The following is a 17,768-nucleotide window of genomic DNA, read 5'->3' as shown; positions in this document are numbered from 1 at the left end:
AGGCATTCAACAAGGTTCCCCATGGGAGACTGATTAGCAAGGTTAGATCTCATGGAATACAGGGAGAACTAGCCATATGGATACAGAACTGGCTCAAAGGTAGAAGACAGAGGGTGGTGGTGGAGGGTTGTTTTTCAGACTGGAGGCCAGTGACCAGTGGAGTGCCACAAGGATCGGTGCTTTTCATCATTTATATATATGATTTGGATGTGAGCATAAGAGGTATTAGTTAGTAAGTTTGCAGATGACACCAAAATTGGAGGTATAATGGACAGCAAAGAAGATTACCTCAGATTACAATGGGATCTTGATCAGATAGGCCAATGGGCTGAGATGTGGCAGATGGAGTTTAATTTAGATGAATGTGAGGTGCTGCATTTTGGGAAAGCAAATCTTAGCAGAACTTATACACTTAATGGTAAGATCCTCAGGTGTGTTGCTGAACAAAGAGACCATGGAGTGCAGTTTCATAGCTCCTTGAAAGTGGAGTCACAGGTAGATAGGATAGTGAAGAAGATGTTTGGTATGCTTTCCTTTATTGGTCAGAGTATTGAGTACAGGAGTTGGGAGGTCATGTTACGGATGTGCAGGACATTGGTTAGGCCGCTGTAGGAATATTGCGTGCAATTCTGGTCTCAACAATAACGAAAAGATGTTGTGAAACTTGAAAGGGTTCAAAAAAGATTTACAAGGATGTTACCAGGGTTGGAGGATTTGAGCATTAGGGAGAGGTTGAATAGACTAGGGCTGTTTTGCCTGGAGTGTTGGAGGCTGAGGAGTGACCTTATAGACGTTTATAAAATCATGAGGAGCATGGAAAGGATAAATAGACAAAGTATTTTTCCCTGGGGTGGGTGAGTACAGAACTAGTGGGCATAGGTTTAGGGTGAGAGGGGAAAGATTTAAAAGAGACCTGAGGGGCAACTTTTTCACGCAGAGGGTGGTACGTGTGTGGAATGAGCTGCCAGAGGAAGTGGTGGAGGCTGGTACAGTTGCAACATTTAAAAGGCATCTGGATGGTTATATGAATAGAAAGGGTTTGGAAGGGATATGGGCCAGGTGCTGGCCGGTGGGACTAGATTGAGTTGGGATATCTGGCCGGCATGGACGGGTTGGACCGAAGGGTCTGTTTCCATGCTGTACATCTCTATAACTCTATATGTTACTGGCTAAACAGTGAGCACAGTACTTGATTTGCGAGCTGGTCAGATCAGTGAACCACTTGAGCAATAATTTGGTGCAGAATTGGATTGTCAAGACAATCTAGGCTATCGTTCCCCTGCTAAAAGACAAATTCATGCAAAACCAAAAAACTTAAACCCTGGTGAAAATATACACAGGGAAAAATGGAATAAGGAGTGAATAGACAGCAATTGCATTGCTCAATCTCTATAATGAGTAGCCTTACAGTATTGTTTGTATAAATCCCCGATATATTAATAACATTTGCAAAAGACACGCAATCTCAAAAAGCTGACTACTGAATTCCCTGCATGAACTGAAAAATCATAGATATTCTATCTGAATTTATAATTTTCAATGGAACTAAATAATGGAACTATTTTCCTTTGAAAACGGTTGAAGAACAAGTTAATCAAGTTGTGAAAATCAAATTCACCATTGGGAATGAAGGGCTGATTGAGTCAGCAAAGCCATAGGTAATGCTTCAGGCTCAGCTTCATGTAAAAGGGAATTTTAGGATTTACTGCCTAGAATTTATATCTCTCAGGCAATGACCATAAGAATCGACTAATCAGTTTATCAATAGGGACCATGATAAGATCAAGGACTGTGAATTTAGATTAGATTAGATTACAGTGTGGAAACAGGCCCTTCGGCCCAACAAGTCCACTCCGACCCGCCGAAGCGAAACCCACCCATACCCCTACATTTACCCCTTACCTAACACTACGGGCAATTTAGTATGGCCAATTCACCTGACCCTGCACATCTTTGGACTGTGGGAGGAAACCGGAGCACCCGGAGGAAACCCACGCAGACACGGGGAGAACGTGCAAACTCCACACAGTCAGTCGCCTGAGGCGGGAATTGAACCCGGGTCTCTGGCGCTGTGAGGCAGCAGTGCTAACCACTGTGCCACCGTGCCGCCCAAAACCACACGAGAATCCAATGAGGTCTATCCTGACATCGAGAGCAACTCACTGAATCTTTTAACTAAGTTTCAGGTGTTGAAGATTAGATTCCCTACAGTGTGGAAACAGGCCCTTCAGCCCAACCAGTCCACACCTACCCTCCAAAGAGTGACCCACCCAGACCCATTTCCCTCTGACTAATGCACCTAACACTATGGGCAATCTAGCACTGCCAATTTATCTGACCTGCACATCTTTGGCACATCAATTTATCTGACCTGCACATCAATTTCAGGGGCTAAGTTGTCTGAGCACATAATGGAGCTGGTTAAAACTTCAAAATCCATCAAAGCTTTTCAAGAAGATATCTGGAGTAAAGGGAAGGTCATAATATTGACACTGCTAAAGGAAAATGCAATGTCATTGTGGGAGGACAGTCTGTGGAAATTTTGCAAGACCCGTCTGAAGTGCAAATCTTTGCAAGTTATGCAGTGCAAAACGATGTGAGGCTCACCTATGCAGGAGCTCCAGTTCCAAATACAGAATCAGAGGTGTAGCAACAACAGGAAGTACACTGGAGACCTGCATTAATGCAAACACATGTAAGAGATTAGCAGCAAGGTGAACCAGCGTGAAGGCTCATTGTGGAAAACCTTTCAACTAGAAGGAAACATGCCTTCCACATTTTGAAAGTGACATGTTATGGGACGAAGTAAAACAGTTTGCCATTACTATTTTATGATTTAAAAAGTTGTTGGACAAACATTGAGATAGTAGCTAGTACAAAACCAGCCTTCCAGTCAGAATTCTGAAAGATATGCATCTGGGTCACTGGAAATCGATGAAGCAACCTCGAACATCAAAATTGACTGCATATAATGGGTCACTGATTATTTGCATTGGTATCTTCAGAATTGAATGCAGCAATGGCAATTCCATGTGGTAACCACTTGTTTTCTACGTGATGGATGTGATGGACCAGGAATAGCAAGATAGAACTCAACCTTGTGGCCATTCACAAAAATCACCAAAATATTAATAGCTGCGGAAGAGATCAAGAATAATCTTGAGTAAAGCAAAATATAGTGATACTGGAAATCTGAAACGTACACAGAGAATGCTGGAGAAACTCAGCAGACATGGAGAGACAAATATATTTTTAGTTCAATATGATTCTTTTCGAACCTTGTACTCATATTGAGTTGATCAATATGTTCTATGTTCTATTCAGAGAGTAGTGGGGCATGGAACACACTGCCTGCAACTGTAGTAGGCTAGCCAATTCTAAGGGCATTTAAATGATCATTGGAAAGGCATATGGACAAGAATGGAATAGTATAATTTAGATGGGCTTCAAATTGGTTCCACAGGTCGGCGCAACATCGAGGGCAGAAGGGCCTGTACTGCGCAGTAATGTTCTATGTCCTTGATTTAGATTAGATTCCCTACAGTATGGAAACAAGCCCTTCGGCCCAACAAGTCCACACCAACCCTCTGAAGGGTAACCCACCCAGACTCTTTCCCCTACCCTACATTTACCCCTGACTAACACTATGGGCAATTTAGCATGGCCAATTCACATAACTTGCACATCTTTGGATCGTGGGAGGAAACTAGAGCACCTGGAGGAAACCCATGCAGACATAGGGAAAATGTGCACACTCCACACAGACAGTCGCCCGAGGTAGTCGCCCAAGGTAGGAATTGAACCCGGGTCCCTGGTGCTGTGAGGCAGCAGTGCTAACCACTGAGCCACCATGACAGCCCCAAATATTGAAATCAAATTATTACAATATACAGCATGAAATGTTTCCTCTGGTATTCAGTATCAAAACCAATCACAAACCATTGGAAATTATTTGGTACGAGGCATTGGTAAGTGCAACAAATAGACAACAACAGTTCCTCTTAACAACTCAGGGGTGTAATACTCACTACAAGTCCAGTATCAAATTAGTTACCTTGAACATGAAGCAGATTGGGAGAAAGTGAGGACTGCAGATGCTGGAGATCAGAGTCAAGAGTGTGGTGCTGGAAAGCGCAGCAGGTAAGGCAGCATCTGAGGAGCAGTAGAATCGACGTTTCGGGCATAAGCCCTTCATTAGGAATAAGCTCAATTCTCCTGTTCCTCGGATGCTACCTGACCTGTGGTGTTTTTTTAGCACCACATTCTCGACATTGGACAGATTACCAATTCTGAACACAAATGCAGAACTACTAGACTTGTAAGTAGGCAGTAAGGACATCAAAGTGGAAGATGAGCTTAACGTTAATTTGAAGCAGTTTGGCCAGTTTAAATGGAAGAAATGGTTAATGACCCATGACTGAAGACACTTTGGAGGGCTATCAGAGAAGAAACAATCCGGGAGATATCAGACACTCTCAGATATTTTTGGCTACACATAGATGTACTCGCTTAAGAGGCATAACTTTTAAAGATAAACAAGTACTTGTATTCAATATTCTTTTGCAGAACATAAAGAACAGACATTTTTAATATTGCTGCTAAATGTTAAAATCAGAGGGTTTCATAGCGATTTTATGAGCGCTGGTAACTCTTTTCTGGTAAATCTTGAAACTCATATCCATAACTATACATCTCACCTTTACAACGCCACTCTCGTACAATCTTGTGCTCACCAAGTGCTCTTGCGCATCAGAAACAAAATAAAATGCTTGTGACTGTTGGAAGCCAGTCATCTTAGCTGCCGTACATTATTTCAGTGTTCCTCAGGGTCATGCTTTTGGCCCAACCATTTTCAGCTGTTTCATCAATGTTCATGCCTCCAGCGTAAGGCCAGAAATGGGGATGCTCGTTGATGATTGCATAATATTTTGCACCATTTGTGACTCAGATACTGAAGCATTCCATGTTCAAATGCAGCAAGACTTGGATAATAAAACTTGGACAAGTGGCAAGTATTGCCTGTGCCATACAAGTGCCAGGCAATGACAATTTCCAACAAGAAAGGATATAACAATTATCACTTCACATTCAATGGATTTACTATCGCTGAATCCCCCACTATCAACATCCTGGAGGTGACCATTGACCAGAAACTTAATAAATACAGTGGCTATAAGAGCAAGTCAGAGGCTAATAATCCTGCAGTCATTAACTCACCTCCTGAATCCCCAAAGTCAGGAGTATGATGGAATACCCCCCACTTACCTGGATAAGCGCAACTCTGACAACACTCAACAAACTTTACACTATCCAGAACAAATCAGTCCACTTGATTGGCAACATATCCATAAATGCTGACTCCTCCCATCAACGGTGCTTAGTAGCTGCAGCATACAAAAGATGCACTGCACAAGTTCACCAAGACAGCAATTTCAAAGCCCATTACCTGCTCCATCGAGAAGGACAGGGGAGTGAATACATGGGAACATGCAAGTCCCCCTCCAAGCAACTCACCATCTGGACTTGTAAATATAATCTCAGTTCCTTCAATATTACTGGGTCAAAATCTTGGAATTCTATGTACTGGTGTTCTGGTCTACCTACAGCACATGGACTGTAACAGTTCAAGAAGGCAGCTCACCAACACCATCTCAAGGACAACCATAGATGGGCAATTAATGCCAGTGACATCTATTTCCTATAAATGAATTTAAAAATGCTGAGATGGAAGCAGTCATTGCTGCCAGGACCTAGTGATGTTCATGGCATGGGTGCCATATTTAAACTCATGCAGTGCACTATTTCATATAGTGAAGAACTGTCTTCAATATGTTGGTGTCAGATAACCACCTGATGAAGGAGCAGCAGTCAGAAAGGCAGTGCTTCCAAATAAACCTGTTGGACTATAACCTGGTGTGTGATTTTTAATGTTGTCCACCACCATTCAACACTGGCACCTCCAAATCACAAGAAACTCCATTGACTTTCCACTCCACCAGGGTATGTGCAACATTTTTCTCTCTGTAATCTTACACTCTAGCTCTGCTACTGCCCTCACCTTGCACCAAGGCTCTTATTCCCCCAATGGTGCTCATCCAGTCCACGAGAGCAGGCCATGATCAACCCTGAGGTAATGTCAAGATCTCCATATCCCATCAATCAAGTAATCTTCATTGCTTTATACTGTGCTGCTCTCTCACCATCACGGCGAATGTATTCTTGAAATGATTAAGCTCCCACTCCGATTCTGTGACTTACACTTTCTCATCTTCAGCAGGCAAAAGCATTCAGTTGCACAGCCTCCACCCATGAAAAATGATCCTCCAGACATCATGTGCTCCTCTATCTCTGAGGAACAAGACACAGATCCCTCAGAGGATGTACCTGCAAGGATGCCTCCTGCACTCTCCACCAGCTGAATTGGAGGGTTCAATAGATTTGACTTGAGACTGCTATCTGCTGAACACATCACTGCCACATGTCTGCAGCTGGCCCAGGAAGACGTACCTGCATTCAGAGAACTATTGCAGTGAAGGTATCTGCTCAGTCCCAGCTAGGAGAGAGCCCATTGTGTTGGCCATTAATAACTTCATGAATGCTCAGCTTCAATGGGATGGGGGACTTTGACTTCACTCCAATGCCCCTAATTCTCAAGGAAACAGGGTACTGCCTATAGGTGCCCCATATACTGAAGGAACCATCCATTGTCATAGAGTCATAGAGTAATAGAGATGTACAGCACGGAAACAGACCCTTCAGTCCAACTCATCCATGCCAACCAGATATCTCAACTCAATCTAGTCCCACCTACCAGCATCTGGCCCATATCCCTTCCTATTCATATACCCTTCCAGATGCCTTCTAAATGTTGCAATTGTACCAGCCTCTACCACTGCCTCTGGCAGCTCATTCCATACATATACCACCTTCTGTGTGAAAAAGTTGCCCCTTAGGTCTCTTTTCTATCTTTCCCCTCTCACCCTAAACCTATGCCCTCTAGTTCTGGACTCCCCCACCCCAGGGAAGAGACTTTATCTATTGATCCTATCCATGCCCCTCGTGATTTTATAAACCTCTTTAAGGTCACCCCTCAGCCTCTGACGCTCCAGGGAAGACAGTCCTGGTCTATGCAAGCTCTCCCTACAGCTCAAATCCTCCAACCCTAGCAACATCCTTATCAAGCTTTACTGAACCCTTTCAAGTTTTACAACAGCCTTCTGATAGGAAGGAGATCAGATTTGCATGCAATATTCCAAAAATGGCCTATACAATGTCTTGTACAGCCGTAACATGACCTCCCAACTTCTATACTCAATTCTCTGACCAATAAAGGAAAGCATACCAAACGCTTTCTTCACTATCCTATCTTCCTGTGACTCTACTTTGAAGGAGCTATGAACCTGCACTCCACTGTCTCTTTGTTCAGCAACACTCACCAGGACCTTACCATTAAGTGTATAAATCCTGCTAAGATTTGCTTTTCCAAAATGCAGCATCTCACAGTTATCTAAATTAAACTCCATCTGCCACTCCTCAGCCCATTGGCCCATCTGATCAAGATCCCATTGTAATCTGAGGTAACCTTCTTTGCTGTCCACTATACCTCCAATTTTGATATCATCTACAAAGTTATTAACCCTACCTCTTATGCTCACATCCAAATCATTTATATAAATGACGAAAAGCAGTGGACCCAGCACCGATCCTTGTGGCACACCACTGGTCACAGGCCTCCAGTCTGAAAAACAACCATCATCACCACTCTCTGTCTTCTACCTTTGAACCTGTTCTGTATCTAAATGGCTAGTTCTCCCTGTATTCCATGAGATCTCACTTTGCTAACCTGTGTCCCATGGGAAACCTTGTCGAATGCCTTACTGAAGTCCATTGCCTTCCAGGATTCTCTTCTTAAGATACTCCAGAGGTTTGTAGGCTGTCCGTCTCCAGTTTGGACACAATCCTGAGACCTGCGGAAGTTGCAGCTGAGGAGGGTGAGCCTGCATCTTGAGATGTCACTTATCCTAACTTCAAGAATGGTAGGTCCCATTATAAGGCAGGTTCCTGCCACCCAAGCTGTGGATCCCTGGACTTTACCTCGATGTAGTGTGAAATTGAGGAAAATGGCAACCTTCCAAAGACACAGAGGTGCCATGGGTGGCAATTCAATGCAGTAGAGTATCTAATCTGTAAATATATTGACACTTTAAATCATCGGTTTTCTGATCGACTATCATTATAGCTGCGTTGGCAAGAATGAAACTCCTGAACATAGCCTTCTTCACAACCGTACAATGTTGGAAACCAACCTGTTATTCTTTCTGTTATATCAGTTGTGACATAACATGTTGTCATTGTTGAATGTGTAATGTTCACACGTTGTGAAGCATGCAAACAGCTGTTAATATTAACTTTAATTAAACAACAGGAAAGGTTAAGAAAGAACGAACAAAAAAGCTAATTTGCTTTGGGACTAAACAGTAGCTGCTTGACTTTGGGAGTAGCAACAAATTTCCAGTCAACGAATTATATCCTTTCCCAGCTCAGATCCACTGAAAGTGGGTTTAAATTAAGTCTTGTTGGCTTTATGCACCCAGTGCTTTAGCACTGTATCATGTAGAAGGTGACATTCCTCCTGCTCAATATCCTTATCTTCATCCTGCGAGCTCAGCTGTCTCTGTCCCAGATCTTTAGAGTCCATCACATCCCTTCTTTACCTTCTCCAATTCTACTGTGGCTGGAATGTAATGCAAGATGCCCTCAGATCAAAATCTGATTATTTTAGACTCTCTCTTTATTTAAATAAAAGTCTGCCTTTTGATTCTTTCTTCCAAAATACACAGCCTCACACTTTCCTACTTTAAACTCTGAAAATATTTTGCCACTATTCACTCTATCGATATTCCTTTCCAGATTCCTTATACCACCATCACCACATGTCCCCACTTATTTTTATATCATCAGCAAATTTGTATACATTACACTCTGCTTCTCCTCCAAGTCTTTAACATAGATCATAAATAATTGAGGCCCAAGGACTGATTCTTGAAGCACTCCATTAATTAAGTCTTTCAACCTGAAAAGACCCACATATTCCAATTCTCTGTCATCTCATGTTCATTCATTTCTATTTGTGCTGTCAACTCACGTACCTCATTATAAATGTGGCATGCATTCGGATAAAAGAGCATTAAGCTTAGACATTTTTAAAAATCATTATTGCTCTCTTGGTTCTAATTTCTGCTGACTGCTCTGTGTACTCTGTGGGACACACTTTGATTATCAGTCAACTCTTCATTCCCTTGCTGTTCAATTATCGCATTTCTTTCTGATTTTTAAATTCCTGTCAATTGAACCCCTCTCCCACTTTGTTTAAAGTTTATTGCTTTGCTACACCTAAGGGCTACTCCTCTCAATGTGGACCATTGTCGGAGGAAATCTCTTCAGGTTGTGATAAGGGTCAAGAATGCTATTGAACCATGGATCAGGATGACAGCAGAGGCCCCAGAGTCATAAGAAATCCATGCACCTGTGTTGTTAGACAAAAGATACGTTGCTCTCTTACAGCAAAATATCAGATTTTCTGTTAAGTTAACTTGTTTTAGAATTTCAAGTAAATTAAACCTACACTACCTACTAATCTGCAAATGTGGTGCTAATTGTATGTTCAGGAACACAACACAATGATATGATATCTTACGTATCATATACAAGATATTGCAAATTGCCAAGCCTGTAGTATCTTCCAAACCCATGGTCGCTATCACCTAAAAGGACAAGGGCATCAGACCAGGGAGTACCACCACCCTGCAATTTCCTTTCCAAGTCACACAGAATCCTAAATTGGAATTATATCATTATTCCTTTACTATTTTTAACCTGTTCCACTTCTGGTTCAAAAGTGAAACAGTCCCCCATAACATGCATAATTTGGCATGGGTAGATAACTGCAGTTTTGTTGCCCATTCTGCAAGCCACTCTTGGTCTTTTTGAATCAATTGACAATAAACTTGGCCTGACCATGAAGCGAGACTCATACATCAACCAAATCTGGCCAAACAAATATTCCACCTCCCACACAGGTTGAAAGAAATACTCTATAATATGTGGAGCATTCCCCATATCTTAGCAGTCACCACTCTCAGTAGGTGATTAAACAGTCAATCACTCTGTCAGTTCAGCATTCTATAATCTACAGAATCAAGGATTTGATAGCAAAGACCTCTGCAAATCAACAAACCTCTTTGTATACAAAGTGGTTGTGTTGCCCACACTCCTGTACTGTATTGAGGAGTGCTGCAGGTATCAGTTATATATAAGTGTGCAGGAGATTTCAACGAGCAATGCCTTCACTACATTTTCTGAATTCAATCTGTCAAACAAATATTATTGTCCTTTATAAAGCCAAATCAACATGATTTCAAAAATCCTGCAAAACCAACCTCTGTGGACTGGATTCCTCAACGGCTAAACAGTATCCACCGTGCAGGTTCATTTCTCAATTCACAAATTGCCAGCATTTCAGAGGATGACACAGAAAATGCTACAAAACATTGAAGCTATCTGTGAAGGACTGCAGTATTGAAAGTCGTGACGTGTTCACAATTGTTCAGAATGATGATAACTTGTCCAAGGAAGTGTATCATGCATTTTAAAGATTAAGTAGAGCAATTAATTTAATAATCTTATCAATTAATGGCACGTCCACCTGTTCCCTTTACCTTGTATATGCTCAAATTAAATATTATTTAATATTTTTGCTGTACCACATCTTTAACCTCTTTAACATTTTCCAGTCTATCCTTTACTGGTCCTGTTCCAATTGCAGCCTTCTTTTCTTAACGGTTGTACGTATAAAACATTTTATTATTTTGTTTTATGTTGCTTTATAATTTAACTTGGAGTTCCTCTTTGCCTTTCTAATCGTAAATTCTTCACACTTTGTTATTATGTACTCCCTTGCTGTCTATGTACTTTATGATTCGAAGATGCCGGTGATGGACTGGGGTGTACAAAGTTAAAAATCACACAACACCAGGTTATAGTCCAACAGGTTTAATTGGAAGCATTAGCTTTCGGAGCGACGCTCCTTCATCAGGTGCACAATCACCTTTATTTTCCTTTAGCAGGATATATTTTTCCAGCATTTAATTGAACACCAATTTAAGTCCTTCTTATTGTTGTTTTCCATGGTTTTACTTTATTTCCCCAAGTTCTATTCTCAGCCTCTCATGATCAACATTTCTGCAATCAGTTGACTTGATTTTGTCGTACTTACAGCCTTCTCTATCATCATCTTAAAGTCTATTAAGTTGAATGGAAATTTGAAATGCCACATCTTTTGAGACATTCAATTGCTGGGTCAAGAGGCAGACATGGCAGACATGCCCTCCAATGGCATCACCAGCTGCCATATGGCAAATTCAGGAGTCTAGTTTGAAAGTTAGTGAATGAATCAATGAATAAGTGAGCAGGGTGGTGGAGTGAGTAGGTTGGTCAGGTCAATGAGTAAATGGACAGATCTGTAATATAGGTGAGGTAGGTGTGTAAGTGTGTCAGCTAGGTCGGGGATGAGGTGGGTGGTTGGATAATCGAGATAAATCAGTGGAGTAGTCAGGTTAGAGGTTAGGCAGGTCCAGTTGAGTAAATAGTAGGGTGGTGAGGGGATAGGCATTTTTAGTTGGGAGCTACATAGGTGTTTGGGAGGTAGTATGGTCAGGAGTGGATTAGATTAGATTCCCTACAGTGTGGAAACAGGCCCTTCGGCCCAACAAGTCCACACCGACCCTCCGCAGCAGGCCCCTGGACTGTCGAACTGTCAGGGGAAGATCAATCACATTCCTTTTTCCACGGCAGTCTGTTGCTATATCCTGTAAGATAAAGATCCAGCAGTACAGGCAACTACTTTAATAACTTCTAAATTGTAAGCATGTAAGGTAAGTATCACATAAGGGTGCTGAGAGGGTAGAGTGCCAATAGAGCAGGGTGCCAGGTAAGATCGGTGCCAGATGGGGTGGGTGTCAGATAAGTTGCGTACCAGGGAATAAGGTGGCATGGGGACCAGGTAAGTAACTTAATCTTCAGGGTAGATATGTATGCGTGGGATTTACTGGATCCTGTGGGGATGGGCTGGGGGGGGAGCAGAAAGATGGGACTGTGAAGGAAGGGCCAGCTCCCAGAGGAGGATGGGAGGGCAGATATAAGATCGATGAGGTCTGTGAGGAAGGGAGTGATGGTGCTTTTGGGTGAGTTAGATCTGACTGTGGCATAGAGGTATCAGATCCAGAATGGGCAAGAGAGGTTTGGTCTGGACCAGAGGAAGTCAATTCCAGTGCCGGGAGTAAGTGTTGGGGTAAGTAGGGTAGAGGTGTTCCAGTCCTTAGGGAGTGTTGAGTCCCAGTGGGAGGGGCGCTGACTCAGGCTCTGCAAGAATTCTAGAGGAGGCGTAAATTGGTGATGTGTGAGGTAAGTTGGAGGTCAGTTTAATTGTTACTGAGGAGCTAAGGAGCTCCATTCCTGATGAAGGGCTTTTGCCCGAAACGTCGATTTTCCTGCTCCTCGGATGCTGCCTGACCTGCTGTGCTTTTCCAGCACCACTCTGATCTAAAAACTGAGGAGCTGAATCTAACCTTTCCTGAGTAACCATTTACTTAGCTTCAGTGGAGTCCTCCAAATTCTCTGATTTTGGAGAGTTCCAGAAATAGGGGAATTGCTCATTAGAATCTTCAACTTCCCAGGTAATTCCTTCAGAGTTCTGCACGATGTGGGATCCACATGGACCCATTGTGCAACTCCTATCTATACTTCAGAAACAATTATACAGCCATAGGAAGATCTGGGTCATTCACACATTTAAATCAATTAAAGAAAAATTGCAATGTTTCAAAGCAGTCATTGTTCTCTTGTGGCAACCAGTTTACACTGAGCAATGTCTGCAAACAATGGACAAACCTGGATAATCTGATTTTGTATTGTTGATTGAGGAACAACAATGATCAAAACATTGTAAATTTACCATCTATTATTCTTCACAATTATGATTTTTACTTAGGCACAAGAGATTCTTTATACAATACAACATTTGAGCAGTGGTCCACAGCTTAGGAGTTATAGGTCAAATTTGGAGTACTGAGTGCAGTTCTGGTCAGCACTATAGAAAGGATGTGATTGCACTAGAGGGTGCAATGGAGATTCACGAGGACGTTGCCTGGGTTGGAGCATTTCAACAACAAAGACATTGTTTTCTTTGGTGCAAAGAAGATTGAGGCATACCTGATTGAGATGCATAAGATTATGAGGAGCATAGACAGAATAAATAGAAAGCATCTGTTCCTCTTAGTCAAAGAGCCAATAACAAGGGAAATAATTTTAAAGTAAATGTCAGGAGATTTAGAAGGAATTTGAAAACAAAAAAAAGACTGTTTCACCCAGTGATGAAGATCTGGAATACACTGCCTGGGAGAATAGTTGAGGTAGGAAACCTCACAACTTTGAAAAAGTACTTGGATGGGCACTTGAGGTGTCATAACATTCAAGGCCTAGTGTTGGTGCTGGTATATTTTTGGCAGTACAGAGTTGATATGGCAAAGGGCCTCTTCTGTACTGTATGATCCTATACAGTATTTCTATAATACCTATTACTGCCCTTTGGATAATAAATGTAGCACTCCCCTCATACCTTCCCCTCACTTTCTTGTCTACTCCTCTTTTGCCTTTCTTGGTATTTTTACCCTTCGAATGGCCCAACATTTCACAAAATATAGAAAAACTGAAACTGTGAAGAAATCCTCCCCAGTCACTGACAAGGCAAGATCTGTGCTCAAGTTCAAGCCTTATGTCTCTGATATCTGGTTTTTAACCATTGAGCAAAGTATTTATGTGCTAATTTTCTGGTTCCATTGTGAATAATGCAAGGTGGACTTTTATTGAAAGGATTTTAACTGCATCTCAACCCAAAGCTTTCAACTGTTGCACCCTTTTCTTTAAAAATAAGCATTAAGACTTCTTCTAAGCATGCTTCCTGTTGAAATCATTGAGTTTTAAAAAATAAAATGCTTAGAATTTACATGGTAGGAATGGCCTAGTGGTATCATCATTAGGCTATTAATTCAAAGACCCAGGTAGTGTTCTGTGTTCAAATCCTACATGGCAGGTGGTAGTATTTAAATTCAATAGTAGTCTGGAAATGAGAGTGTAATGATCCATGAAACCATTTCCAGTTGTCACAAAAAACCCATATGGTTCACTAATGTCCCTTTAGGGAAGAAAATCTGCCGTCCTTCCCTCATCTGGCCTACATGTGACTCCAGACCCACAGCAATGTGGTTGACTCCTAACCACCCTCTGAAAAATTATGGATGGGCAATAAATTCCGGTCCAGCCAGTGATGCCTTTACCCCATGAATAAATAAAAACAAAGTATTTTGGTAATTGTCCTTTGAAGATCAAATCTGATTTTAGATCCTAAAAAGAACCTGGTCAAGTTAACTCTCACATCTTCAAGGTTTATAAAAACTGGAAATATTCTTCATCAGAAAAGCTTATATTTAGTTGAACTTAGTCAGCAAAACATTTGACTGGATTCCCATTTTATTTAATGAGCAGAAAATTCAGTGGGACTGATCTCCTCATGTTAATTCCTGAAAAGTCCTCCTAGTATGTAAATCTCTTGTCTTGTCAGCTTGTCTTTTAATACATATCACTTAAGTTTAATACTCACAAATATCTTCACAAAATGTAGTGCTAATTGCTAACAAGTATCATTGTTAACTATTCCCGAAACATTAACTTGCCTCACCTATCAAAGCTAATTAAAACAATAAATGTATTTACACTGATACATTGTGATATATCAGACTGAACTCCAATTCTGGAATTCATTCTCAAAGTTGAACAGAGACAAGACAGCTTTTTTATTCATTATGTGGAGGTGCTGGTATTGGACGAGGATGGACAATGTCAAAAATCACATGGCACTGGGAATAGAATCATGTGATTTTTTGGCTTTTTATTCATTCAAAGGATGGTCTGCAGTGGCTAAGCCAACATTTTTTGACCATCCTTAATTTTCTTCGGGCAAGTGGTAATTCTTGAATACTATGGAGGAATATGAGGTGGGTGCACACACAGTTCTGTAAGGAAGGGAATTCCAAGATTTTGGCCCAACCAAAGCGAAGAGATGTTGACATAGTTCCATCAGGTAGTGTGTGACTTGGAGGTCATCTTGAAGAATGTGGTATTCCCTGTTGCCCTTATCCTTCTAGTCGGTGAAGGTTATGAGTTTTGGAAAGTGCTGTTGAAAGAACCTTGTTGAGTTACTGCAGTGGTTCATTGTTTCCACTGTGTGCAGTGATGAAGGGAGTATATATTGAAGGTGATGTATCCGTTTCTAATTAAGCAGGCTGCTTTGCCTTGGATGGTATAGTAAGGATTAGTTGCACAGCTCTTCAGCACACAGTTCTTACTGTATTTATACATCAAACGTATTACTGAAGACTTGTGAGAGACAGGAGTGTGGTGGTGGTTCCAAGAATCCAACTATTTTTTTAAATGAAAAAGTACATATTAGAATTTAACCAAGAATTGGTAATGGGGGTGGGGTGGTGGTGTCAAGAAGTGATTCTGAAATTGAGAAGCAGGTGAGGATCACAAATAATAGAAGCTTGTAATGGGTTGTGAATGGTAAGGAAGGAAAATGATCAAACTGAGGGAAAGGAGAAGGCAGAGGGAGCACAGTTTGCTGAGCAGCACAATGAGAACAGAAAATCAACAGCACTTGGGAGGGAGCAGCTAATCACCAGGATAGGGAGTCAACATTAAAATACATTTGCAGAGAATTATGTTCTAATTTGAACCCTCGGGGTGCTTTTGATTGCACATCATTTTATATTTATTGAGAATTGGGACCTGATGTAATTAGGAATTTACAATCCCCAACAATGTGGGGGTGTTGAATATTTAAACAGCTTTTCTAAAAATAGAAAAAATGTAGAGACAGGAAGATGTCAAGCGCATTATTTTAAAGGTTGGCCAAATCTCTTGCTGTTCATTAAATTCCCAGTTTCCAGATTTATTGCTTCAGATTGATTTAGTTTAGTTTTGATTCTTACTAATTAAATCTCCACGTTAGTTTGAAGCAGACAGAACGCCAGCTCATGAAGCATATACACAGAAGCGAAACGCTGTCATTAGCACATTCATTGAGTGACCACGGAAATGGGTAGTTGCAGTATCATTCCCTAACAATGTCAGGCTGACTGAGAAAGCTCCAGATTTTGTTAAGTTGCCCCTATCCATTATCGCACCCAACTCTTGTGATCATTCGATCTTATTCCCGTTGATCTCTATCTCTCCAACACAAAGGTGTACACGCCGTTTACCTGTTTGATTTCTTCCCCTCTGGTTCTTTCGCCTTTAAGCTCAGTCCCAGCTTCTCCTCCTGGTCTTCCTCCTGAGCGGTATCGCATCTCTTGGCGCTCAGTCCTCCTGCTTTCTCACTCGCCCTGACTCATTTTCTCCCCTTCTTCCAGCTCGGAGCTCTTACCTTTCACTCTCACTTACATCTTTCCCAAATTGTTTTCTCTCTCTCTCTCTTCAACTAGAGAGGTTGCTGAGGGGAACAGCATCACAGTGTGAACCACTGGGCGCCAATAGCCAACTGAGCGCTGCTGAAATCCTGGGATGGACGCCTGAGGCTACAATTCAGAGGGAACATTCACTTTCCATTCCATTAGTGGAGCAGAAGACCATGAAACCAAAACACAGGAGGCTGGTTAAACCAAAACAGAAGTTGCCGGAAGAAAGCTCAGCAGGTCTGGCAACATCTGTGCAGAGAAATCAAAGTTAATGTTTCGGGTCCGGTGACCCTCACTCAGAACAGGGGTTTGAAACTGTGCAATCCTAAGCAACTTGTAAAAACACGACATCTCTTCAATGATCCCGTTGAGGAAGGGATTGCTCTAATTTTCATTTCATCTCAAGAGAACTTCAAGCAAACTTAATAACGGGGTTGACATACATGAGGACTAACGCACACTTCAAAGATATACTCTAAAGACATATTTCTCCTGAAACGATGGACACCACATTCCAGCCGTCCCCTCTAATATGGGTGCCCGTGTCTCACAGAATGGGAAACGTTACACCAATGTTTCTCACGATGGCAAAGGCGGAAAGGTCAAGAAGTTGCTTCCAACCAAGTGACCGCTTTCACGCACACTCGGCTGGTAGCACACTCTGAGGCGAGACTCTGATATCCCATTCCTGAACGGAAAAACTGCAACCAAAAAGACTTGGAAGTTAACATTCCGGATGTGTTGGAATTCCATTTTGGGGTGACCAGACCCTGTTATGGATTGATGTGGCTCAATCGCCAGTTTTACTGTTTATTACTGATATTGAGTTATTCCCTCTCCTACACAGCCAGCCCTTGTTATTGCTTCTCTAATATGGTTCTCTTTAATAGCCGAGCAATACCAGAAAGCCGAGTTTGAAGGGGGATAAAAAGAGATAAAACCCACTTACGACACAAGAGAGAGAGAGAGAGAGCTGAACGTGGTCTTTGCTGTTGCACACTGTTCTTAAATAATTCAGCGCGAGTTGCTCCTTATTTCTTACCGCGGGGGGCGGGACCTTGGCAGTTACAGCTTCTGACAAAAAATCACAGTGTCAGGGTTGGGGAGGGGGTTGAAGAGAGGACTGGGGACTGTCCGGGTTGCCGACATTGCAAAAGCAAAGGAACCGTGTCAAACTGGGGGGGATAAAAACAAACA

General features: G+C 41.9%; 1 protein-coding gene across 6 annotated transcripts in view; it reads right to left on the bottom strand.

Annotated features, from left to right (window-relative positions):
* The window catches only part of LOC122554187 (neuropeptide Y receptor type 1), a 50,822-nt gene that overhangs the window by 31,912 nt on the left and 1,142 nt on the right, over positions 1-17,768 (bottom strand). For 2 of the 6 annotated variants that reach the window (XM_043698849.2, XM_043698870.2), the window contains exon 1: positions 17,521-17,713. The exons of 1 other annotated variant lie outside the window; for it this stretch is intronic. The gene's annotated coding sequence lies outside the window, so the exon portion shown is untranslated. Of the gene's footprint in view, positions 1-2,607; positions 2,676-16,376; positions 17,441-17,520; positions 17,714-17,768 lie in introns of those variants that run through there. 3 more of the 6 variants (XM_087976867.1, XM_043698832.2, XM_087976900.1) reach the window with 3 other exon arrangements.

The sequence above is a fragment of the Chiloscyllium plagiosum genome, unplaced genomic scaffold (genome assembly GCF_037043375.1).
Source record: "Chiloscyllium plagiosum isolate Xiang-an unplaced genomic scaffold, Cpla_swu_hap1 HiC_scaffold_1, whole genome shotgun sequence".
NCBI lineage: Eukaryota > Metazoa > Chordata > Chondrichthyes > Orectolobiformes > Hemiscylliidae > Chiloscyllium > Chiloscyllium plagiosum.
The sequence above is the reverse complement of the archived record's forward strand: the minus strand, read 5'-3'. Positions and strand labels throughout refer to the sequence as shown.